Raw genomic sequence first — 13,777 nt, forward strand, 5'->3', positions numbered from 1 at the left:
TAGGCAAAAAATCATATACAGCATTCATTTTCTCTCTGCTTCTGACAGAGTCAGGCAGTCTGGTCTCATGCTGAGTTTATCCTGTCTCTTCAAAAGGCAGTAACACTTGCCATTTGCTTAATGCTGGAGAGCTTTCACACCTCAGTGTCACTGGCCAGGAAAGGGACTCTTTTGATCCAGTTAATTAACCCACCAGGTCTTCTCAGAGAGCATACTTTTCTCTCAATAAAAGAACTCTAACACCTATGAAGACAACAGAGACCCCCAGGCTTGACTGCCTGGTATCCATAGACATACAATCTAGATCTGGCAACGCAACGACAATCGGTGCAGCAAACCGATTGGGATTGCGTTCTCTTTTCTCACAGCTCTTCTGTGACACCATCCCCGGTCTTATCCTTCACCAATCTTACCTTACTGGCCACCCCAGCCTTATCCTACACCAATCTTACCTTACTGGCCATCACCAGCCTTATCTTTCACCAATCTCACCTTACTGGCCATCCCAGCCTTATCCTACACCAGTCTTACCTTACTGGCCATACCCATCCTTATCCTTCACCTATCTTACCTTACTGGCCATCCCAGCCTTATCCTTCACCAATCTTACATTACTGGCTATCCCCAGCCTTATCCTTCACCAATCTTACCTTACTGGCCATAGCCAGCTTTATCCTTCACCTATCTTACCTTACTGGCAATCCCTAGCCTTATCCTTCACCAATCTTACCTTATTGGCCATCCCTAGCCTTATCCGTCACCCATCACATCTTGGTGGTCACACGCAGCATTATCCTTCAGCCATCATATCTTGGTGGTCACACGCAGCATTATCCTTCACCCATCATATCTTGGTGGTCACACGCAGCATTATCATTCAGCCATCGTATCTTGGTGGTCACACACAGCATTATCATTCAGCCATCATATCTTGATGGTCAAACACAGCATTATCCTTCAGCAAACATATCTTGGTGGTCACACGCAGCATTATCATTCCCCCATCATATCTTGGTGACACGCAGCATTATTATTCACCCATCATATCTTGGTGGTCACACGCAGCATTATCCTTCAGCCATCATATCTTGGTGGTCACACGCAGCATTATCCTTCACCCATCATATTGTGGTGGTCACACGCAGCATTATCCTTCAGCCATCATTTCTTTGTGGTAACACACAACATTATCCTTCACCCATCATATCTTGGTGGTCAGACACAGCATTATCATTCATCCATCCTATCTTGGTGGTAACACGCAACATTATCCTTCACCCATCATATCTTGGTGGTCAGACACAGCATTATCATTCACCCATCATATCTTGGTGGCGATACGCAGCATTATCATTCACCCATCATATCTTGGTGGTCGCACGCAGCATTATCCTTCACCCATCATATCTTGGTGGTCACGCGCAGCATTATTCTCCCATCATATTTTGGTGGTCACACGCAGCATTATTTTCCCATCATATCTTGGTGGTCAAAAGAGCATTCTCTTTCAGCCATCATTCTTCAGTGTACAGTTGTGAGACACCCAATTATCCATACACTGCTTTGTGAACGATATGGTAGCTGGATTGTGCCTAGTGTCATACTTACCTCACTTCTGGCAGAGCCTTCTCCAACATGCTGCAAAGTAAAAACACATTCATTACAATGATGTATAAGGGGTGGTATACAGTATATGGCGGGGGGGGGGGGGAGGGGTATGTACAGCAAAGGTATAGTATATGGAGTGATGTATAGTATATGGGGTGATGTGCAGCAGAGGTATAGTATATGGGGTGTTGTACAGCAGAGGTATAGTATATGGGGTGATGTACAGCAGAGGTATAGTATATGGGGTGATGTACAGCAGAGGTATAGTATATGGGGTGATGTACAGCAGAGGTATAGTATATGGGGTGATGTATAGTATATGGGGTGATGTACAGCAGAGGTATAGTATATGGGGTGATGTACAGCAGAGGTATAGTATATGGGGTGATGTACAGCAGAGGTATAGTATATGGGGTGATGTATAGTATATGGGGTGATGTATAGTATATGGGGTGATGTACAGCAGAGGTATAGTATATGGGGAGATGTATAGTATATGGGGTGATGTACAGCAGAGGTATAGTATATGGGGTGATGTATAGTATATGGGGAGATGTATAGTATATGGGGTGATGTACAGCAGAGGTATAGTATATGGGGTGATGTACAGCAGAGGTATAGTATATGGGGTGATGTGCAGCAGAGGTATAGTATATGGGGTGATGTATAGTATATGGGGTGATGTACAGCAGAGGTATAGTATATGGGGTGTTGTACAGCAGAGGTATAGTATATGGGGTGATGTACAGCAGAGGTATAGTATATGGGGTGATGTACAGCAGAGGTATAGTATATGGGGTGATGTACAGCAGAGGTATAGTATATGGGGTGATGTATAGTATATGGGGTGATGTACAGCAGAGGTATAGTATATGGGGTGATGTACAGCAGAGGTATAGTATATGGGGTGATGTACAGCAGAGGTATAGTATATGGGGTGATGTATAGTATATGGGGTGATGTATAGTATATGGGGTGATGTACAGCAGAGGTATAGTATATGGGGTGATGTACAGCAGAGGTATAGTATATGGGGTGATGTACAGCAGAGGTATAGTATATAGGGTGATGTACAGCAGAGGTATAGTATATAGGGTGATGTACAGCAGAGGTATAGTATATGGGGTGATGTACAGCAGAGGTATAGTATATGGGGTGATGTATAGTATATGGGGTGATGTATAGTAAATGGGGTGATGTACAGCAGAGGTATAGTATATGGGGTGATGTACAGCAGAGGTATAGTATATGGGGTGATGTACAGCAGAGGTATAGTATATGGGGTGATGTACAGCAGAGGTATAGTATATGGGGTGAGGTATAGTATATGGGGTGAGGTATAGTATATGGGGTGATGTACAGCAGAGGTATAGTATATGGGGTGATGTACAGCAGAGGTATAGTATATGGGGTGATGTACAGCAGAGGTATAGTATATGGGGTGATGTACAGCAGAGGTATAGTATATGGGGTGATGTATAGTATATGGGGTGATGTATAGTATATGGGGTGATGTACAGCAGAGGTATAGTATATGGGGAGATGTATAGTATATGGGGTGATGTACAGCAGAGGTATAGTATATGGGGTGATGTATAGTATATGGGGAGATGTATAGTATATGGGGTGATGTACAGCAGAGGTATAGTATATGGGGTGATGTACAGCAGAGGTATAGTATATGGGGTGATGTGCAGCAGAGGTATAGTATATGGGGTGATGTATAGTATATGGGGTGATGTACAGCAGAGGTATAGTATTTGGGGTGTTGTACAGCAGAGGTATAGTATATGGGGTGATGTACAGCAGAGGTATAGTATATGGGGTGATGTACAGCAGAGGTATAGTATATGGGGTGATGTACAGCAGAGGTATAGTATATGGGGTGATGTATAGTATATGGGGTGATGTACAGCAGAGGTATAGTATATGGGGTGATGTACAGCAGAGGTATAGTATATGGGGTGATGTACAGCAGAGGTATAGTATATGGGGTGATGTATAGTATATGGGGTGATGTATAGTATATGGGGTGATGTACAGCAGAGGTATAGTATATGGGGTGATGTACAGCAGAGGTATAGTATATGGGGTGATGTACAGCAGAGGTATAGTATATAGGGTGATGTACAGCAGAGGTATAGTATATAGGGTGATGTACAGCAGAGGTATAGTATATGGGGTGATGTACAGCAGAGGTATAGTATATGGGGTGATGTATAGTATATGGGGTGATGTATAGTAAATGGGGTGATGTACAGCAGAGGTATAGTATATGGGGTGATGTACAGCAGAGGTATAGTATATGGGGTGATGTACAGCAGAGGTATAGTATATGGGGTGATGTACAGCAGAGGTATAGTATATGGGGTGAGGTATAGTATATGGGGTGAGGTATAGTATATGGGGTGATGTACAGCAGAGGTATAGTATATGGGGTGATGTACAGCAGAGGTATAGTATATGGGGTGATGTACAGCAGAGGTATAGTATATGGGGTGATGTACAGCAGAGGTATAGTATATGGGGTGATGTATAGTATATGGGGTGATGTATAGTATATGGGGTGATGTACAGCAGAGGTATAGTATATGGGGAGATGTATAGTATATGGGGTGATGTACAGCAGAGGTATAGTATATGGGGTGATGTATAGTATATGGGGAGATGTATAGTATATGGGGTGATGTACAGCAGAGGTATAGTATATGGGGTGATGTACAGCAGAGGTATAGTATATGGGGTGATGTGCAGCAGAGGTATAGTATATGGGGTGATGTATAGTATATGGGGTGATGTACAGCAGAGGTATAGTATTTGGGGTGTTGTACAGCAGAGGTATAGTATATGGGGTGATGTACAGCAGAGGTATAGTATATGGGGTGATGTACAGCAGAGGTATAGTATATGGGGTGATGTACAGCAGAGGTATAGTATATGGGGTGATGTATAGTATATGGGGTGATGTACAGCAGAGGTATAGTATATGGGGTGATGTACAGCAGAGGTATAGTATATGGGGTGATGTACAGCAGAGGTATAGTATATGGGGTGATGTATAGTATATGGGGTGATGTATAGTATATGGGGTGATGTACAGCAGAGGTATAGTATATGGGGTGATGTACAGCAGAGGTATAGTATATGGGGTGATGTACAGCAGAGGTATAGTATATAGGGTGATGTACAGCAGAGGTATAGTATATAGGGTGATGTACAGCAGAGGTATAGTATATGGGGTGATGTACAGCAGAGGTATAGTATATGGGGTGATGTATAGTATATGGGGTGATGTATAGTAAATGGGGTGATGTACAGCAGAGGTATAGTATATGGGGTGATGTACAGCAGAGGTATAGTATATGGGGTGATGTACAGCAGAGGTATAGTATATGGGGTGATGTACAGCAGAGGTATAGTATATGGGGTGAGGTATAGTATATGGGGTGAGGTATAGTATATGGGGTGATGTACAGCAGAGGTATAGTATATGGGGTGATGTACAGCAGAGGTATAGTATATGGGGTGATGTACAGCAGAGGTATAGTATATGGGGTGATGTATAGTATATGGAGTGATGTATAGTATATGGGGTGATGTACAGCAGAGGTATAGTATATGGGGTGGGGTATAGTATATGGGGTGATGTATAGTATATGGAGTGATGTACAGCAGAGGTATAGTATATGGGGTGATGTATAGTATATGGGGTGATGTATAGTATATGGGGTGATGTATAGTATATGGGGTGATGTACAGCAGAGGTATAGTATATGGGGTGAGGTATAGTATATGGGGTGAGGTATAGTATATGGAGTGATGTATAGTATATGGGGTGATGTACAGCAGAGGTATAGTATATAGGGTGAGGTATAGTATATGGGGTGAGGTATAGTATATGGGGTGAGGTATAGTATATGGGGTGATGTACAGCAGAGGTATAGTATATAGGGTGATGTACAGCAGAGGTATAGTATATGGGGTTATGTACAGCAGAGGTATAGTATATGGGGTGATGTATAGTATATGGGGTGATGTATAGTAAATGGGGTGATGTAAAGCAGAGGTATAGTATATGGGGTGATGTACAGCAGAGGTATAGTATATGGGGTGATGTACAGCAGAGGTATAGTATATGGGGTGAGGTATAGTATATGGGGTGATGTATAGTATATGGGGTGATGTACAGCAGAGGTATAGTATATGGGGTGATGTATAGTATATGGGGTGATGTACAGCAGAGGTATAGTATATGAGGTGAGGTATAGTATATGGGGTGATGTATAGTATATGGAGTGAGGTACAGCAGAGGTATAGTATATGGGGTGAGGTATAGTATATGGGGTGATGTATAGTATATGGAGTGATGTACAGCAGAGGTATAGTATATGGGGTGAGGTATAGTATACGGGGTGATGTATAGTATATGGGGTGAGGTATAGTATATGGGGTGATGTACAGCAGAGGTATAGTATATGGGGTGATGTATAGTATATGGAGTGATGTACAGCAGAGGTATAGTATATGGGGGGTGAGGTATAGTATATGGGGTGATGTATAGTATATGGGGTGATGTACAGCAGAGGTATAGTATATGGGGTGATGTATAGTATATGGGGTGAGGTATAGTATATGGGGAGATGTATAGTATATGGGGTGATGTACAGCAGAGGTATAGTATATGGGGTGATGTACAGCAGAGGTATAGTATATGGGGTGATGTATAGTATATGGAGTGATGTACAGCAGAGGTATAGTATATGGGGGGTGAGGTATAGTATATGGGGTGATGTATAGTATATGGAGTGATGTATAGTATATGGGGTGATGTACAGTAGAGGTATAGTATATGGGGTGAGGTATAGTATATGGGGTGATGTATAGTATATGGAGTGATGTACAGCAGAGGTATAGTATACGGGGTGATGTATAGTATATGGGGTGATGTATAGTATATGGGGTGAGGTATAGTATATGGGGTGATGTATAGTATATGGGGTGATGTACAGCAGAGGTATAGTATATGGGGTGAGGTATAGTATATGGGGTGATGTACAGCAGAGGTATAGTATATGGGGTGATGTACAGCAGAGGTATAGTATATGGGGTGATGTATAGTATATGGGGTGATGTACAGCAGAGGTATAGTATATGGGGTGATGTACAGCAGAGGTATAGTATATGGGGTGAGGTATAGTATATGGGGTGAGGTATAGTATATGGGGTGAGGTATAGTATATGGGGTGAGGTATAGTATATGGGGTGATGTACAGCAGAGGTATAGTATACGGAGTGATGTATAGTATATGGGGTGAGGTATAGTATATGGGGTGATATACAGCAGAGGTATAGTATATGGGGTGAGGTATAGTATATGGGGTGAGGTATAGTATATGGGGTGATGTACAGCAGAGGTATAGTATATGGGGTGAGGTATAGTATACGGGGTGAGGTATAGTTTATGTGGTGAGGTATAGTATATGGGGTGATGTATAGTATATGGGGTGATGTACAGCAGAGGTATAGTATATGGGGTGATGTATAGTATATGGGGTGATGTATATAGTATACGGGGTGATGTACAGCAGAGGTATAGTATATGGGGTGATGTATAGTATATGGGGTGATGTGCAGCAGAGGTATAGTATATGGGGTGATGTATAGTATATGGGTTGATGTACAGCAGAGGTATAGTATATGGGGTGATGTATAGTATATGGGGTGAGGTATAGTATATGGGGTGATGTATAGTATATGGGGTGATGTACAGAGTATATGGGGTGATGTATAGTATATGGGGTGAGGTATAGTATATGGGGTGAGGTATAGTATACGGGGTGAGGTATAGTATACGGGGTGAGGTATAGTATACGGGGTGAGGTATAGTATACGGGGTGAGGTATAGTATACGGGGTGAGGTATAGTATATGGGGTGATGTACAGCAGAGGTATAGTATATGGGGTGATGTATAGTATATAGGGTGATGTATAGTATATGGGGTGATGTACAGCAGAGGTATAGTATATGGGGTGATGTATAGTATATGGGGTGATGTGCAGCAGAGGTCTAGTATATGGGGTGATGTGCAGCAGAGGTCTAGTATATGGGGTGATGTGCAGCAGAGGTCTAGTATATGGGGTGATGTGCAGCAGAGGTATATTATATGGGGTGATGTGCAGCAGAGGTCTAGTATATGGGGTGATGTGCAGCAGAGGTCTAGTATATGGGGTGATGTGCAGCAGAGGTCTAGTACATGGGGTGATGTGCAGCAGAGGTCTAGTATATGGGGTGATGTGCAGCAGAGGTCTAGTATATGGGGTGATGTGCAGCAGAGGTCTAGTATATGGGGTGATGTACAGCAGAGGTATAGTATATGGGGTGATGTATAGTATATGGGGTAATGTGCAGCAGAGGTATAGTATATGGGGTGATGTACAGCAGAGGTATAGTATTTGGGGTGATGTACAGCAGAGGTATAGTATATGGGGTGATGTATAGTATATGGGGTGATGTACAGCAGAGGTATAGTATATGGGGTGATGTATAGTATATGGGGTGATGTACAGCAGAGGTATAGTATATGGGGTGATGTATAGTATATGGGGTGAGGTACAGCAGAGGTATAGTATATGGGGTGATGTATAGTATATGGGGTGATGTACAGCAGAGGTATAGTATATGGGGTGATGTATAGTATATAGGGTGATGTACAGCAGAGGTATAGTATATGGGGTGAGGTATAGTATATGGGGTGAGGTATAGTATATGGGGTGATGTACAGCAGAGGTATAGTATATGGGGTGATGTACAGCAGAGGTATAGTATATGGGGTGATGTACAGCAGAGGTATAGTATATGGGGTGAGGTATAGTATATGGGGTGATGTACAGCAGAGGTATAGTATATGGGGTGATGTACAGCAGAGGTATAGTATATGGGGTGATGTACAGCAGAGCTATAGTATATGGGGTAAGGTATAGTATATGGGGTGAGGTATAGTATATGGGGTGATGTACAGCAGAGGTATAGTATATGGGGTGAGGTATAGTATATGGGGTGAGGTATAGTATATGGGGTGATGTACAGCAGAGGTATAGTAAATGGGGTGATGTACAGCAGAGGTATAGTATATGGGGTGATGTACAGCAGAGGTATAGTATATGGGGTGATGTACAGCAGAGGTATAGTATATGGGGTGATGTACAGCAGAGGTATAGTATATGGGGTGAGGTATATTATATGGGGTGATGTACAGCAGAGGTATAGTATATAGGGTGATGTATAGTATATGGGGTGAGGTATAGTATATGGGGTGATGTACAGCAGAGGTATAGTATATGGGGTGAGGTATAGTATATGGGGTGATGTACAGCAGAGGTATAGTATATGGGTTGATGTATAGTATATGGGGTGATGTACAGCAGAGGTATAGTATATGGGGTGATGTACAGCAGAGGTATAGTATATGGGGTGATGTACAGCAGAGGTATAGTATATGGGGTGATGTACAGCAGAGGTATAGTATGTGGGGTGACGTACAGCAGAGGTATAGAATATGGGGTGATGTATAGTATATGGGGTGATGTACAGCAGAGGTATAGTATATGGGGTGATGTATAGTATATGGGGTGATGTACAGCAGAGGTATAGTATATGGGGTGATGTACAGCAGAGGTATAGTATATGGGGTGATGTGCAGCAGAGGTATAGTATATGGGGTGATGTACAGCAGAGGTATAGTATATGGGGTGATGTACAGCAGAGGTATAGTATATGGGGTGATGTACAGCAGAGGTATAGTATATGGGGTGATGTACAGCAGAGGTATAGTATATGGGGTGAGGTATATTATATGGGGTGATGTACAGCAGAGGTATAGTATATAGGGTGATGTATAGTATATGGGGTGAGGTATAGTATATGGGGTGATGTACAGCAGAGGTATAGTATATGGGGTGATGTACAGCAGAGGTATAGTATATGGGTTGATGTATAGTATATGGGGTGATGTACAGCAGAGGTATAGTATATGGGGTGATGTACAGCAGAGGTATAGTATATGGGGTGTTGTACAGCAGAGGTATAGTATATGGGGTGATGTACAGCAGAGGTATAGTATGTGGGGTGACGTACAGCAGAGGTATAGTATGTGGGGTGACGTACAGCAGAGGTATAGAATATGGGGTGATGTATAGTATATGGGATGATGTACAGCAGAGGTATAGTATATGGGGTGATGTATAGTATATGGGGTGATGTACAGCAGAGGTATAGTATATGGGGTGATGTATAGTATATGGGGTGATGTACAGCAGAGGTATAGTATATGGGGTGATGTGCAGCAGAGGTATAGTATATGGGGTGATGTACAGCAGAGGTATAGTATATGGGGTGATGTATAGTATATGGGGTGATGTACAGCAGAGGTATAGTATATGGGGTGATGTATAGTATATGGGGTGATGTATAGTATATGGGGTGATGTACAGCAGAGGTATAGTATATGGGGTGATGTATAGTATATGGGGTGATGTACAGCAGAGGTATAGTATATGGGGTGATGTGCAGCAGAGGTATAGTATATGGGGTGATGTACAGCAGAGGGATAGTATATGGGGTGATGTATAGTATATGGGTTGATGTACAGCAGAGGTATAGTATATGGGGTGATGTATAGTATATGGGGTGATGTACAGCAGAGGTATAGTATATGGGGTGATGTATAGTATATGGGGTGATGTACAGCAGAGGTATAGTATATGGGGTGATGTATAGTATATGGGGTGATGTACAGCAGAGGTATAGTATATGGGGTGATGTACAGCAGAGGTATAGTATATGGGGTGATGTACAGCAGAGGTATAGTATATGGGGTGAGGTATATTATATGGGGTGATGTACAGCAGAGGTATAGTATATAGGGTGATGTATAGTATATGGGGTGAGGTATAGTATATGGGGTGATGTACAGCAGAGGTATAGTATATGGGGTGAGGTATAGTATATGGGGTGATGTACAGCAGAGGTATAGTATATGGGTTGATGTATAGTATATGGGGTGATGTACAGCAGAGGTATAGTATATGGGGTGATGTACAGCAGAGGTATAGTATATGGGGTGATGTACAGCAGAGGTATAGTATATGGGGTGATGTACAGCAGAGGTATAGTATGTGGGGTGAGGTATAGTATATGGGGTGATGTATAGTATATGGAGTGATGTACAGCAGAGGTATAGTATATGGGGTGAGGTATAGTATACGGGGTGATGTATAGTATATGGGGTGAGGTATAGTATATGGGGTGATGTATAGTATATGGGGTGATGTACAGCAGAGGTATAGTATATGGGGTGATGTATAGTATATGGAGTGATGTACAGCAGAGGTATAGTATATGGGGTGAGGTATAGTATACGGGGTGATGTATAGTATATGGGGTGAGGTATAGTATATGGGGTGATGTATAGTATATGGGGTGATGTACAGCAGAGGTATAGTATATGGGGTGATGTATAGTATATGGAGTGATGTACAGCAGAGGTATAGTATATGGGGGGTGAGGTATAGTATATGGGGTGATGTATAGTATATGGAGTGATGTATAGTATATGGGGTGATGTACAGCAGAGGTATAGTATATGGGGTGAGGTATAGTATATGGGGTGATGTATAGTATATGGAGTGATGTACAGCAGAGGTATAGTATACGGGGTGATGTATAGTATATGGGGTGAGGTATAGTATATGGGGTGATGTATAGTATATGGGGTGATGTACAGCAGAGGTATAGTATATGGGGTGAGGTATAGTATATGGGGTGAGGTATAGTATATGGGGTGAGGTATAGTATATGGGGTGAGGTATAGTATATGGGGTGAGGTATAGTATATGGGGTGATGTACAGCAGAGGTATAGTATACGGGGTGATGTATAGTATATGGGGTGAGGTATAGTATATGGGGTGATGTACAGCAGAGGAATAGTATATGGGGTGAGGTATAGTATATGGGGTGAGGTATAGTATATGGGGTGATGTACAGCAGAGGTATAGTATATGGGGTGAGGTATAGTATACGGGGTGAGGTATAGTTTATGTGGTGAGGTATAGTATATGGGGTGATGTATAGTATATGGGGTGATGTACAGCAGAGGTATAGTATATGGGGTGATGTATAGTATATGGGGTGATGTATATAGTATACGGGGTGATGTATAGTATATGGGGTGATGTATAGTATATGGGGTGATGTACAGAGTATATGGGGTGATGTATAGTATATGGGGTGAGGTATAGTATATGGGGTGAGGTATAGTATACGGGGTGAGGTATAGTATACGGGGTGAGGTATAGTATACGGGGTGAGGTATAGTATACGGGGTGAGATAGTATATGGGGTGAGGTATAGTATATGGGGTGATGTACAGCAGAGGTATAGTATATGGGGTGATGTATAGTATATAGGGTGATGTATAGTATATGGGGTGATGTACAGCAGAGGTATAGTATATGGGGTGATGTATAGTATATGGGGTGATGTGCAGCAGAGGTCTAGTATATGGGGTGATGTGCAGCAGAGGTCTAGTATATGGGGTGATGTGCAGCAGAGGTCTAGTATATGGGGTGATGTGCAGCAGAGGTCTAGTATATGGGGTGATGTGCAGCAGAGGTCTAGTATATGGGGTGATGTGCAGCAGAGGTCTAGTATATGGGGTGATGTGCAGCAGAGGTCTAGTATATGGGGTGATGTGCAGCAGAGGTCTAGTATATGGGGTAATGTGCAGCAGAGGTATAGTATATGGGGTGATGTACAGCAGAGGTATAGTATATGGGGTGATGTACAGCAGAGGTATAGTATATGGGGTGATGTATAGTATATGGGGTGATGTACAGCAGAGGTATAGTATATGGGGTGATGTATAGTATATGGGGTGATGTACAGCAGAGGTATAGTATATGGGGTGATGTATAGTATATGGGGTGAGGTACAGCAGAGGTATAGTATATGGGGTGATGTATAGTATATGGGGTGATGTACAGCAGAGGTATAGTATATGGGGTGATGTATAGTATATAGGGTGATGTACAGCAGAGGTATAGTATATGGGGTGAGGTATAGTATATGGGGTGAGGTATAGTATATGGGGTGATGTACAGCAGAGGTATAGTATATGGGGTGATGTACAGCAGAGGTATAGTATATGGGGTGATGTACAGCAGAGCTATAGTATATGGGGTAAGGTATAGTATATGGGGTGAGGTATAGTATATGGGGTGATGTACAGCAGAGGTATAGTATATGGGGTGAGGTATAGTATATGGGGTGAGGTATAGTATATGGGGTGATGTACAGCAGAGGTATAGTAAATGGGGTGATGTACAGCAGAGGTATAGTATATGGGGTGATGTACAGCAGAGGTATAGTATATGGGGTGATGTACAGCAGAGGTATAGTATATGGGGTGAGGTATATTATATGGGGTGATGTACAGCAGAGGTATAGTATATAGGGTGATGTATAGTATATGGGGTGAGGTATAGTATATGGGGTGATGTACAGCAGAGGTATAGTATATGGGGTGAGGTATAGTATATGGGGTGATGTACAGCAGAGGTATAGTATATGGGTTGATGTATAGTATATGGGGTGATGTACAGCAGAGGTATAGTATATGGGGTGATGTACAGCAGAGGTATAGTATGTGGGGTGACGTACAGCAGAGGTATAGAATATGGGGTGATGTATAGTATATGGGGTGATGTACAGCAGAGGTATAGTATATGGGGTGATGTATAGTATATGGGGTGATGTACAGCAGAGGTATAGTATATGGGGTGATGTACAGCAGAGGTATAGTATATGGGGTGATGTGCAGCAGAGGTATAGTATATGGGGTGATGTACAGCAGAGGTATAGTATATGGGGTGATGTACAGCAGAGGTATAGTATATGGGGTGATGTACAGCAGAGGTATAGTATATGGGGTGATGTACAGCAGAGGTATAGTATATGGGGTGAGGTATATTATATGGGGTGATGTACAGCAGAGGTATAGTATATAGGGTGATGTATAGTATATGGGGTGAGGTATAGTATATGGGGTGATGTACAGCAGAGGTATAGTATATGGGGTGAGGTATAGTATATGGGGTGATGTACAGCAGAGG

The 13,777-nt window shown here is 42.5% G+C and overlaps 1 protein-coding gene across 2 annotated transcripts in view; it reads right to left on the reverse strand.

Annotated features, from left to right (window-relative positions):
* LOC137532675 (sphingomyelin phosphodiesterase 5-like) overlaps window positions 1–13,777 on the reverse strand; it is a 115,003-nt gene that overhangs the window by 68,859 nt on the left and 32,367 nt on the right. For both annotated transcript variants that reach the window (XM_068253481.1, XM_068253490.1), the window contains exon 2: window positions 1,609–1,638. The gene's annotated coding sequence lies outside the window, so the exon portion shown is untranslated. The remainder of the gene's footprint in view (window positions 1–1,608; window positions 1,639–13,777) is intronic.

Source organism: Hyperolius riggenbachi, chromosome 1 (genome assembly GCF_040937935.1).
Source record: "Hyperolius riggenbachi isolate aHypRig1 chromosome 1, aHypRig1.pri, whole genome shotgun sequence".
Taxonomy (NCBI): domain Eukaryota; kingdom Metazoa; phylum Chordata; class Amphibia; order Anura; family Hyperoliidae; genus Hyperolius; species Hyperolius riggenbachi.